The 11,494-nt window shown below is 56.4% G+C and overlaps 1 long non-coding RNA gene across 1 annotated transcript; it reads left to right on the top strand.

Moving 5' to 3' along the window:
* Nucleotides 1-6,549: 6,549 nt before the first annotated feature.
* LOC148051145 (uncharacterized) lies at nucleotides 6,550-10,472 on the top strand. Its single transcript, XR_015700265.1, has 4 exons — nucleotides 6,550-6,661; nucleotides 7,662-7,976; nucleotides 9,430-9,738; nucleotides 10,403-10,472. It is a non-coding gene; the product is annotated as an uncharacterized LOC148051145 (long non-coding RNA).
* The last annotated feature ends 1,022 nt before the right edge of the window (nucleotides 10,473-11,494 follow it).

Genomic DNA, 11,494 nt, shown 5'->3' with positions numbered 1-11,494 from the left:
ACCTGGGAGAAGGGAAACAGGGAATAAGAAAGTTGGAGGTGAAGCAAAGGGTACAACCAGGGCGGTTTGTGGGCACCTGTCAAGTAGCCCTCGGTCTCAGCAGGGAATCAGCATGGCTGGGCACACCTCTGATGGGCGTGCACAGGAATGCAGCTGGCTTGGGGAGCAAACAGGAGGAATTAGGAGTCTGTGGGCAGTTCTTGAGCAGTAATCTCAGCTGGGTATCAGAACCTGGTCAGATAGCTCACACCACTGGAGCGTGGCCATGGATGGAAGCTGCCTCTTTAGGAAGGATGGGGCAGATCAGTGAGGAGGGGAAGGTGCCCTGTCTGTGGGCGAGCAGAAGGAAAGCATGGAGCTCTGCTAGTGACAGGTGAGGAGCCAGATGAGAGCCGATGGATCAGGATTAGTGGGCAGAGCAACATTAGCACGGGTAATGTTGTAGTTGGTGTCTGCTGTGGACCAACTGTATTAGGAAGAAGCAACAGATGAGGCCTTCTTCTGACAAGCAGAAGCAGCTTCTCATTTGCAGGCCCTGGTCCTCGTGGCAGACATTATCCAGCTGGACATCTGCCGGAGGGGCAGCACAGCAGGGCACAAGACACTCAGGAGGTTTCTGGAGGGCACCAAGAACCTCCTGAGCATTCAGAGAGGGTGTTAGGAAAGCCAAAGCCCATCTCAATCTCAATCTGGTAATTCCATCTGGACATGAAGGGCATCAAGAAAGGATTTAACAATGATGCCAGCAGCAAAAGGAAGGCTTGGGAAAATGTACGTCTGCTGCTAGATGGTGTGGGACCCTGGTGACAGAGAACACAGAAGAGGCCAAGGTACTCCACGCCTTCTTCCTCTCTGCGTTTACTGGTAAGACCAACCTTCGGGAATCCCAGGCCCCCAAGACCAGAGGCAAGGAGCAAGGAAGACTTACCCTTGGTGCAGGAGTCTCAGGTTAGGGAACATTGAAACAAACCGCACGTGCATAAGTGCGTGGGACCTGAGGGGATGCACTCATGAGTGCTGAGGAAGATGGCTGATGTCCTTGTAAGGCCACTTGAAATCATGTTTGAAAGGTCAAGGGGATTTGGTGAGGTTCCTGATGACTGGAAGACAGCAAATGTCTTGTCTTGAAGCGCAGCAAGAAGGAGGATGCAGGGACTTAGCAACAATTTAGCAACAGTACTTAGCAACAACTGAAACATCAGTCTGTTATCAACATTACTCTCCTACTAAATCCAAAACGCAGCACTATACCAGCTACTAGGAAAAAATTTAACTCTTTCCTAGCTGAAACCAGGACAGCTGGTGTTTTTGTCTCTGAGGCAATTTCCAGCCCAGGTCACCTCTGTTCTGAGCTCTCCCTAGCCCTCCTCTCATCTACCTGGCAGTTCCTCACCCCCCCACCCCCCCACCCCTGCAGGGCCCCGAGCTGGTGATGCTGCTCTGCAGAGTGATTTGGCTGTGGTGCCTGGGGTCACAGGGTGACTCCACACTGGTCTTGCTGCTCTGGGTGTGGAGCAGCTCCAGCTGGATGGGGATGGCTGCTGCTCATCTCCCCACTGCACGGGGGAGATCCCGTTTTATTACAGAGAGGCTATTGGGGAGTCAGCTCCGCCCCGGTGTTAGACACACGCTTACCCAGGCTCCAGGTGAGACAGAGCAGGTTCATGCCTCTGGAGAAGTGAGACAAATCCAAACATTTCTCTAGGAACATTACAACCACAAGTAACAATAATGGCAAAGGTAATGATAAGGGTATTGGTAACAATAATGACAATACACCAAAGCACCACTTTTGGATGGGATATCCTGGGAGTCATTTGCGGGGAGAGATGCAGAGTTGATCACTATTGCAGAAACTTTCATGTAATCCTAATTCCACCCTTGAGCTCCTGGTTCCTCATGCTGTAGGTGAGGGGTGTCACTGCTGGAGGCACCACTGAGTACAGGGCTGCCATCACCAGACCCAGGGATGGGGAGGAGATGGAGGGGGGCTTCAGGTGCTGATAAAGAGGGAGACCACGTCCAGGGGAGGAGGCACGCGGAAAAGGCTTTGTGCTGTCCCTGCTCCCAGGGGATCCTCAGCACAGTTGTGCACATTTTCCCACGAGACCCAGGAGGGTCCCACAGCGGTTTGTTGGAGAAGGGTTCTGCAGCCTGGAAGCACAGGGAGGCGGGAAAGTTCTCACGTCAGGCACAGACACTGAAGCTCTGACACCGCAGTGACCCGTTCTCTGACAGCGGTTCAAAGGAAGATTTTTACCTCACCACGAGCCTTCCTTGTGCTCATTTGGGTCAAGGCCCTGGAACACGCCAAGAGCACAGACACCACCGCCACCAGAGGGCAGACACGCTCCATGCCCCGCCCACCAGCTGCCAGCAGAAGTCCCGCCCCTTCCCAGCAGCTTCAGGGGCCATTTGCCCCGGAAGGCACTCCCCTCTACTGATCACATGCTTGGTTGTGATTGGTTGGAAGGAGCAACCACCCCTTCTGGTTGACCCAGAAGTACGTCTGACCCAGAAGGCCCTTCCCCTGCATACACCGGGGCTGCCATTTTGTTTTGGCCATCATTTTCTTTAGGCTGCCATTTTATGACGTGGTGCTACCATTTGACGAGAGTGAGCTGCCATGATCTTAAACATCACACTGCTCTGTGGTTGGCTGACAGTAATTGCTTGAGAGCATCGAACCCACGTCTTCTCAGGAAATCCTGTGATTGGCTGGCAAGAGGAGCCTCCCCTCCCTCTGCGCCCAGAAGCAGTCAGCAAGGGAAGCCCCCTGTCATTACGTACAGGGAGGCCGCCACTTGTGACAGCCTCATTCCCCACAGGTTCTCATACGGCGCTGTGGTTGGCTGGCAGCCATTTCTTTGACACCGTCAGACCCATGTGTTCCCATGCAGCCCTTTGATTGGTGCCTGCCTCCTTTGGACAAGGAAGTGCTCAGATAGAAAAATATGCAGATTGATGTACAATAGAAACATTTTTAGAAAGATATCTAAAACTGAGTGTACAAATAAGTATAACTATATTTTTACTTATTTATGATTAGATACAATATTTTAAATACATATACTTCTATAAACATAGACATGTGTATGCCTTTTTATATATATATATATATGTAAACATTTATAAAGGTAGAGAAATATAGCCATTACAACATAGGTATCAAATGGATAAAACCTTCTTTAGTAAGAGCTACTGGAATGAATAATCAGAGTTTAAATGTGAATAGAAAGCAAAGGACAAGGGTGGGTCGACGTCTCCCACTTTACCAGGCTGCAGAAGCAGCCCAGACATGTCTGGGGTGGGGGGAACCTCAAGAGGGTGGGGAGGACACAGACAAGCTGGAACATGCCTGAGGGCGACGGCCCCCTCCCAGGAGGGGTGGCCCAAGAGGTCACCAAGGGGCCCTTGGCCCAAATCCTGTCAGCATACAAAGAAGAGCCCAATGCTGTGAACCAGCCTAGGAGGCTCCCGCATCCCAGCCCAGCAGGATGGCCATGCAGGGTGAACTGGGGAAGACTCTCAGCTTTTCTCTCTGCTGCAAGACACAGGCAACACTGTCTGCAAACATGAAAAACCAGGACAAAATGCCAACTTCAGAAGAATATGTGCATGGGGACCATATGGAAAAGATCCACAGAGGATCTGAGCAAAGACCATGTGAACGAGAGGAACTAGCCAATGAGCCCATGAACAGCAAACTGGATTTTGAGGTGCCAAAGAGAGGGAAAGGGTGCTGGTGGGGAACTCCCTTTCCCCAGGGTTGTGGGGGATCTGACAGCTACCTGTAAGACCAGTGTGGGGTGTGGGCTGGTGATACATGTGATTCCTTGTCCTGAGGTTGATAACCTGGTTGAATGCTTCAAAATGCTCTGGCTGACTGAGTGAGGGGAGAAGTCAGAAGTGCGCTGGGACTTGTCCAGGTCCACCTGAGCCACACCAGCCAAACCCAGTATGCTGTGTTTATGTCATGTCAAAGGATGGGGAAGGGAGTGGTGGTGGTGGATGGAAACGTATTGAATACTGTAGGACCTGAGCAGGATGCACACAGTATGGAATGAGGGGTGGAGATTGTACTGGGTCCGGCTGGGATGAAGTTAATTTTCTTCTTAGCAGCCCCTATGGTGCTGTGCTTTGCCTTGGTGGCCAAAACAGCTTTGACAGCACGCCAACATTGTAACTATTGCTGAGCAGTGCTTGCACAGCGTCAAGGCTTTCTCTGTCTCTCGCTCTGCCCTGGCAATGCGGAGAAAAGCCAGGATAGCTGACCCCAGCTGACCAAATCAATATTCCATGCCATATGATGTCATGGTCAGCAATAAAACTGGGGAGGAGGGTGTGTTCTCCAAAATATCCTTTGCTCAGAGACAGGCCGGGCATCGATCTCCTGCTGTGAGATCCACTCCTCCACTTATTAAACTGTCTTTATCTTGACCCATGAGATTTGTTTTCTCACTTTTGCCCTTCTGGTTCCCTCCCATCCTGTTGATGGGGAGTGAGCAAGTGACTGCGTGGGAGCTGCCACATGGGGTCTCTCCAACACGTCAGCACATAGCAAATAGGTTGGTATGTGCTTGAGTAGATGATAGGCTGAGAGCTGGCACATGGCTTGTGTAAGTGGTTGTGAGATTACTGATGCCTGAGTAGCTGATAGGCCAAAAGCATGGATGTGGCTTGTGCCAGAGCTTGTGAGGTCACTTGTGCCTTCGTATCTCATAGGCGAGTGGAGAGCAAGTAGGTAGATATGTGGTGGTCAGGTCACTGGTGCCTGAGTAGCTGATAAGCAAGAGGGAGACACATGGTTTGGTTATGTACTTGTGATGTCACTCTTAGCTGAATAGCTGATAGGCCAGGACCACGTGCATGGCCCTTATAGGTGCTTGTGAGGTCGCCGGAGGCTGAGTACCTCAACAGCGAGTACATGGCAAATGGATGTAGATGTTCTTGTGAGGTCACGGGTGCCTGAGTAGCTGATAGGGCAGGAGCAGGCATCTGGCCTTGTACTGGCTTTGGCTGAGGTAGAATTACCTTTCTATTTAGTGAAATAGTGAGCGACTGTGTGGGACTTAGCTGCTGGCTGGGGTTAAATGACAACAGGTATGTGTACGTTGTTTTGAGGTCACTGCTGCCTGAGTAGCTGATAGGGCAGGAGCAGGCCCACAGTTTCTGTAGGTGGTTCTGAGGTCATTGGTGCCTGAGTAGCCGATAGGCCAGGAGCAGGCCAACATCAGAGGTAGATGCTATGACATCAGCTGTGGCTGAGTAGCAGATAGGCCAGGGACTGTGTATGAGCTTGCAATGTTGCTGGTGCCTGAGTAGCTGATAGGCCAGGGGCTGGCACGTAGCTCATGTAGGTGCTTCTGATGTCACCAAAATAATATTTAGACCACGCCCAAATATGACTTTTTGGAAGAATGATCATCAGCAGAAGTCCATACACAGCACACACGTGTGACAGTGTAACTCATGCACACGCAGCGTTGGCAGTAGGAGGGTGTGAGGTCACCGTCAGTATAACCCATAAGCACACAGAGATGGCAGTAGGAGGGTGGCAGTGGTCACATCACCAATGGCACCCCATGGCTGTGGGGCTCGGTGCAGAGCGGCCGTGTGCTGTCACAAGGGCATCACGGGGGACGGGAGCTGCCCAGCCCTGTGTCTGCGAGGCCGAAGGAGCAGTCCCTGCAGCCCTGGCTGGAGCAGTCGGGGTGGGGGTGGCTCTGGGGCACCGCCGGGATGTGCCTGGGCACGGTGCCAGGAGGAAACCACAGGAAACTTCCTGCCTGGGTGCTGCGGGGGGAGCGCAGGGAGCGCTGCGAGGCCACGGGGGCTGTGGTTTGTGCACCTGCAGGCTGGAGCTCCTGATCCACCTGCGGGGAATAACGGCCCCTTGGTGACAGGCTGAGAGTCAGGGACATGTCTGAGCCTCTGGGCTGTGGGTCTGCTGCCAGGGCAGGGACACGAGGGACCTTCCATGGGGCTCTCCAGGGAAGGATGGGTGAGCCAGCACCCCTGGGATGGGGCTCTGGCCTGGGCTAAGGCCTTTCCCCAGCTGCTACTCCCAGCACAGCGGGGTCTGTAGCAGGGTCAGGGGCTCCTTCCTTCCCTTCCTGACACAGCCTCCGGTGCAGTCCCAGCCCTGTGGTTCCCATGGCATGGGGGCGGCTGGACACTCTCACCTTGGGCTCTTGGATGTGCCTGGCATAGGAGATGCTCAGTGCTCCTGGTCAACACAGCAGGGTTCAAGGGGTGAAAAACCCATTTCCCACCACCACCACCAGCCCTGTCCTGTGACAGCCCCCCACCACAGTGACGTGACACCTGCAGCAGAGCCGTCTCTCATATATGGTCATGAATGGCACTGGAGAAGTTCATTGGAGGGTTGGGCTGTGTCGGAGGGGAGATAGCTCCCGATAATGTCTAAAAAGGTCCTGCTGCTTTGATTGGCTCGTCCTGTAGCTGGGCTGGGATCTGCAGAGATATATTGCCCTCCTGTCATCACTGTCCCCATGAGTCCCCAGGAGCTGTGGCAGGGAGTGTGGCATGGCAGGGATGTGCTGGCAGGGCAGGAGGCTCTGGATGGGCACAGAGGGACTCCTGTCCCCTCAGATGCTGTGGCTGCTCCGGCTGCTCCTCTGGGTACAGCTGTGCAGAGGTAAGTGCCAGTTCCATTGTCCCACAACCTAGGGCCAGCAGGTACCCGCATGGTCATCGGGATCTGTCTGGGAATGGGGTTGCTTTGCAGGTGCTACTGAGATGAGGGTCAGAAGGTGCTCAAGTCCATGGTCCCTGTGCCTGCCTGTCTGGGTGGGAGAGTACCTCCTTTTCCAGGGCTCCGGTGTTGAAGGCAGCCTGTGCCTGGCTGTATTCACAGACAGCCTGTCCTGGGGTACCCTTTTGGGACCCCCTGATGCCCAGCACTGTGCCTCTGGAGCCCATGGTGGCCTAGCTGGTGACGGCAGCATGCAGAGATCCCCAGGGCACTGCCAGCCTCTGGGGTACCCCGGAGGATTTGTCTGCTGCTGACTGCCCCCTTGTTCCAGGGGAGCCCTGACCCCATGAGGACAGTTTGTGCTCCACAGAGAGAAGGGGACGGGGGCATCTGCGTAGAGAGACATCCTTCCTGGGAGGCTTGGCCCAGTGCAGAGGCTGGGCTGACACCAGGGGTGAGGAGGGGATGTGGGTGGGGGGATCATCGGAATCGTCTTGGTGGGAGCACAGAAAGCCCTGGTGGTGGGGGGTGGGGGTATGGATGGTGCCAGGGCAGGCGATTTGCATGGGAAGCTGCAGGCCTGGGTACACGGGGCTGTCCAGGGGGTGCTGGGCTCAGGGAAAGAGGGTGCCCTGTGCAGGGGTGGGCACAGTGTGCAGGTGTGTGTGTGTGGGGGGGGGGGGGGGGCAGGTGGCCGTTGGGGTGGGAAAAGGTGCCTTGTGCGGTGGGATGGCAAATGACCCAGCAGGGCCAGAACTGCACACCTCCAGCCTTGCGCAGCCCATGGGGATAGAAGGGGCCCCCACACTGCACTGGGGACAGCCTGGAGGGGAGAGAGCTCCCACCCTGGTACCTCTGACATGGCCTGAGCAGGGACTTCCCCCAGACCCACAGTGCTGGGGCTTGGTGCTGTGCCTGACTGGTCCCATGTTTGTGTTTGAAGGTGCTGTGGAGGTGAGGCTGGTGAACGGCAGCAGGCACTGTGCTGGGAGAGTGGAGGTGAAACATGGGGGCCAGTGGGGGACAGTGTGTGGTGACTACTGGAGCATGAACGACGCGGCAGTGGTTTGCAAGCAGCTGGACTGTGGGTCTGCTGTTGGAGCCCCTCAGTATGGACACTTTGGGCCAGGATCTGGCCCCATTTGGATGGATGATGTTGGCTGTAATGGCACCGAATCTGCCCTGTCTGACTGCCCGCACAGAGGATGGGGTAAACATGACTGTGATCATAGGTGGGACGCTGGAGCGATGTGTTCAGGTAAGGGGACAGCTTGTTCCTCCCCTTTGCCAATGTGATGGGGGAAGGGACCTTGGGTGTGCCCTCAGGGAGAAACAGGTAGGCAGTGGAGCACTGCCCAATGTGGCTGGTCACACTGCCAAGCTGGGACTGTCGTTGCTGGTGTTCCCAGTCCCTGGGAAAAGCCCAGAGGGAGCCTACCGCAGGGTGAACTGACCCTGCCACAGTGTCTCAGCCCCTCTTCAGTCAGTGTCTTGGGCTGCAGATGAATCTTCCATCCCTGCCCCGGGGTGTCCGCTGATCTCCACTGGTCTCCACCCATTCTGCCAGTTCCCAGCCAACAATGCTGAGGGTCCCTGAGCTGGAGAAACCAGGGGGGACTTGCTTGGCACTCCACACCTTGGAGAAACGGCATGAGATGGCTGGTCCCCCAGGTCATTCCCCTTGACAGGCATGAGTACCTCAACTGAATCAAAAGGGCTTTTTGGAGAGCATGAGTGCTGGGCCCTGGGAGAGGAGCAGGGTGGCACACAGCCCTTCGCTGCCTGTCCCTGGGGCTCAGCTGTGTGGTCCAGCACTGCGAGACTTAGGAGCTTGGCAGCTGCTTGACTCTGGCTGCTCCCTTCTGCATCACGGCATGCCCAGGCTCATACTGGGAGGTCACTTGGGCTGTGACAGCCCCACAGGGCCATGGCCCCATGCAGGCAGCGCTGACCTGCTGCCCAGCCTCTCCTGCCTGCCCATGATTCCCCACACTGCCCCAAGAAACAGAGGCTTTGGCATCATTTACTGACTCTCACCTGTGCCTGCTGTTACCCTCTGAGCCAGCATGAGCCCAGGGGGGCATGCGGGTCTCCTGTCCCTCTGCTTGGCTGTTGGCTTGGGACCTGTGCACCTCTGGGCAGAGCACTGTGTGCCTGGCTGAGGACACCCTATCTGAGCAGGCATCGGAGGGGTCTGGACAGGCAGCAGCCATGGTAACAGCCACACCATTGCTGTGCTCCGTGAAATCTGCCCCTAACAGGAACCTCCCAATGCCCCAGAACTCCCCTGGGAGAGGGGTGCATTTCTGGCTGCATCAAGGTGATGGTCCTGCCTGATCCCAAACTCTGCAGGCGCTGAGCAGGCTGCAGCAGTCATTATCATCTAGGCCAGTTCTCCTGGACCCAAACTGCTCGCACCACTGCGGTGCTGGGGGGACCATGCCAGGCAGCACAGGGTGCCTTGTGCAGCAGCAGGTTGTCTGAGCAGTGCCTGGTGCTGCAACAGACACATAACCTCTAGTACTGCGATGGTGTAGAGAAGGGGTGCAGGGGGGCCTGGATGTGTTTGTGTCACCAACACTCCCCCAACAGCTTCCCCTGGGATGTGCAATGGGCCATTTGGTCACGGCTTGCTTGGAGGTGATGCAGGATGTGGTCATGTATCTGCCAGAGGGCTCTGGGAACTCCGAGTTATTTTAGTTTTTTTCCAGGATTTGTCCGGCTGGTGGAAGGGAAGAGCCGCTGCTCAGGATGGGTGGAGATCCATGACGGGGACCAGTGGAAAACTGTCTGTGATTCCAGCTTTGGTCCCAAAGCTGCTGACGTGGTCTGCAGGGAGTTGCAGTGCGGTGTGCCCCTGCCTGTGGCCGGGGCAGCTCACTTTGGAGAAGGGATGAGTCCCATGTGGGATGGAGAGCTGCAGTGTGTGGGGAATGAATCCCTCCTCGCCGCCTGCCCCAGGGAGTGCCCCAGGGACCAGCCCTGCACCCACACAAACAGCGCTGTTGTCACCTGGACATGTAAGAGCTCAGGGTGGGGTGTTGAGCACTGGGGTGAGCTCCAGCCTTAGGGGGGCAGGTTGTGCTTGTGGAGACAAGGGACCTGGGGTGTCTGTTCCCACAGGCTGGCAGAGAGATGACCTTCCTGGGGGATCCTAGACAAGGGCAGGGCTGGGCTGATGCCCAAGGACAAGGAGGGGGCATGGGTTGGGAGGGCTCACTGGGATCATCCTGTTGCACCAGAGGGGACACGTAAAGGGCTGAGGGTGGAGGATGAGCTGAGAGATGCCCAGGGCAGGCTGTGGTGCAGGGGATCTCAGGGCCCTGGGGAGAAGCAGCAGTGTGTGCCTGGGGGAGCCCGGGTGGGGGCAGGTCTCTTCTCAGGGTGCTGTCTGGGGAGGGATGAGTGCCCTGGGTGGGTGTGGGCCAAGGGTAGGTTGCAGGGGGCCGTTGTGGTGGAAGGAGGTGCCAAAGTCTGTGGGGCCACAAATGACCCAGCAGGAGTGGAGCTGGGCATCCTCAGGCTTGCGCAGCCCGTGGGGATAGAAGGGGCCCCTGCAGTGCCCCAGGGACATCCTGGAGGGGAGTGGGCTCCCACCCTGGCACCTCTGACTCCACCCGGGCAGGGGTTCCCTCAGACCCACAGTGCTGGGGCTGAGTGCTGTCCTGACTGGTCCTGTGTCAGTGTTTGAAGGTGCTGTGGAGGTGAGGCTGGTGAACGGCAGCAGGCACTGTGCTGGGAGAGTGGAGGTGAAACATGGGGGCCAGTGGGGGACCGTGTGTGGTCACTACTGGGACATGAACGATGCAGCAGTGGTTTGTAAGCAGCTGGGCTGTGGGTCTGCTGTTGGAGCCCCTCAGTATGGACACTTTGGGCCAGGATCTGGCCCCATTTGGATGGATGATGTTGGCTGTAATGGCACCGAATCTGCCCTCTCTGACTGCCCACACGGAGGATGGGGTGAAAATAATTGCCTTCATGATGGTGACGCTGGAGTGATGTGTTCAGGTAAGGGGACAGCCTATTCCTCACCTCTGGGGCTGGGATGGAATAGAGACCTGGCTGTGCCCTCAGGGAGCAACAAGTGGGCACCAGAGCATCGCCCAATGTGGCCAGTCGCACTGCCGAGCTGAGGCTGTCATTGCTGGTGTTCCCAGTCCCTGGGAAAAGCCCAGAGGGAGCCTAACCTAAGGTGCCCATACTCTGCCTGGCCTCTGAGCTGGCTCAGATGAATCCCCCACCCTGCCCTGCATTGTCTGTTGATTCCCATCTTTCTCCTTGTATTCACCCAGGACCTGCCTGGCCGTGCCAAGGGCCAGGTCCCCCCATGCCAGAGGCACCAAGAGTGACTCACATGGCCACCCACAGCACCAGGGAAGGGCATGGGATGGTAGCTGCTTTGGGGTTGTGCTCCCTGGCAGGCACAAGTCCCTTGGCTGAAGCAAAGGGGTTGCTCGGAGAGGAGGAGCGCTTGGCCTGGTCTGTGGAGCAAGGTGTCATGTGGCACCTCATTCATCTCCCAGGGTCACCCCATGAGAGCCTGCCCGTGGCAACACGGTCCCATCCAGGAGCGCTGACCTGCTGCCCAGCCTCTTATGTCTGTCCCAGCCCCTGGCCGCCTTGCACTTCCGGATTTGCCAGCATTGACTGGCTCTCCTCTGTGCCTGCCCTTGCACTGGGAGCTTGTGTAAGCCCAGGGCTGCTCTTCTGTCCACTCTCCTGCCCTCTGCCCGGCTGTTGGCCAGGGACATGAGCATCCAGCAGTGCGCTCTGGCC

Source organism: Nipponia nippon, unplaced genomic scaffold (genome assembly GCF_047370975.1).
Source record: "Nipponia nippon isolate SJK-2023a ecotype South Korea unplaced genomic scaffold, ASM4737097v1 scaffold_67, whole genome shotgun sequence".
Taxonomy (NCBI): Eukaryota; Metazoa; Chordata; class Aves; order Pelecaniformes; family Threskiornithidae; genus Nipponia; species Nipponia nippon.
The sequence above is the reverse complement of the archived record's forward strand: the minus strand, read 5'-3'. Positions and strand labels throughout refer to the sequence as shown.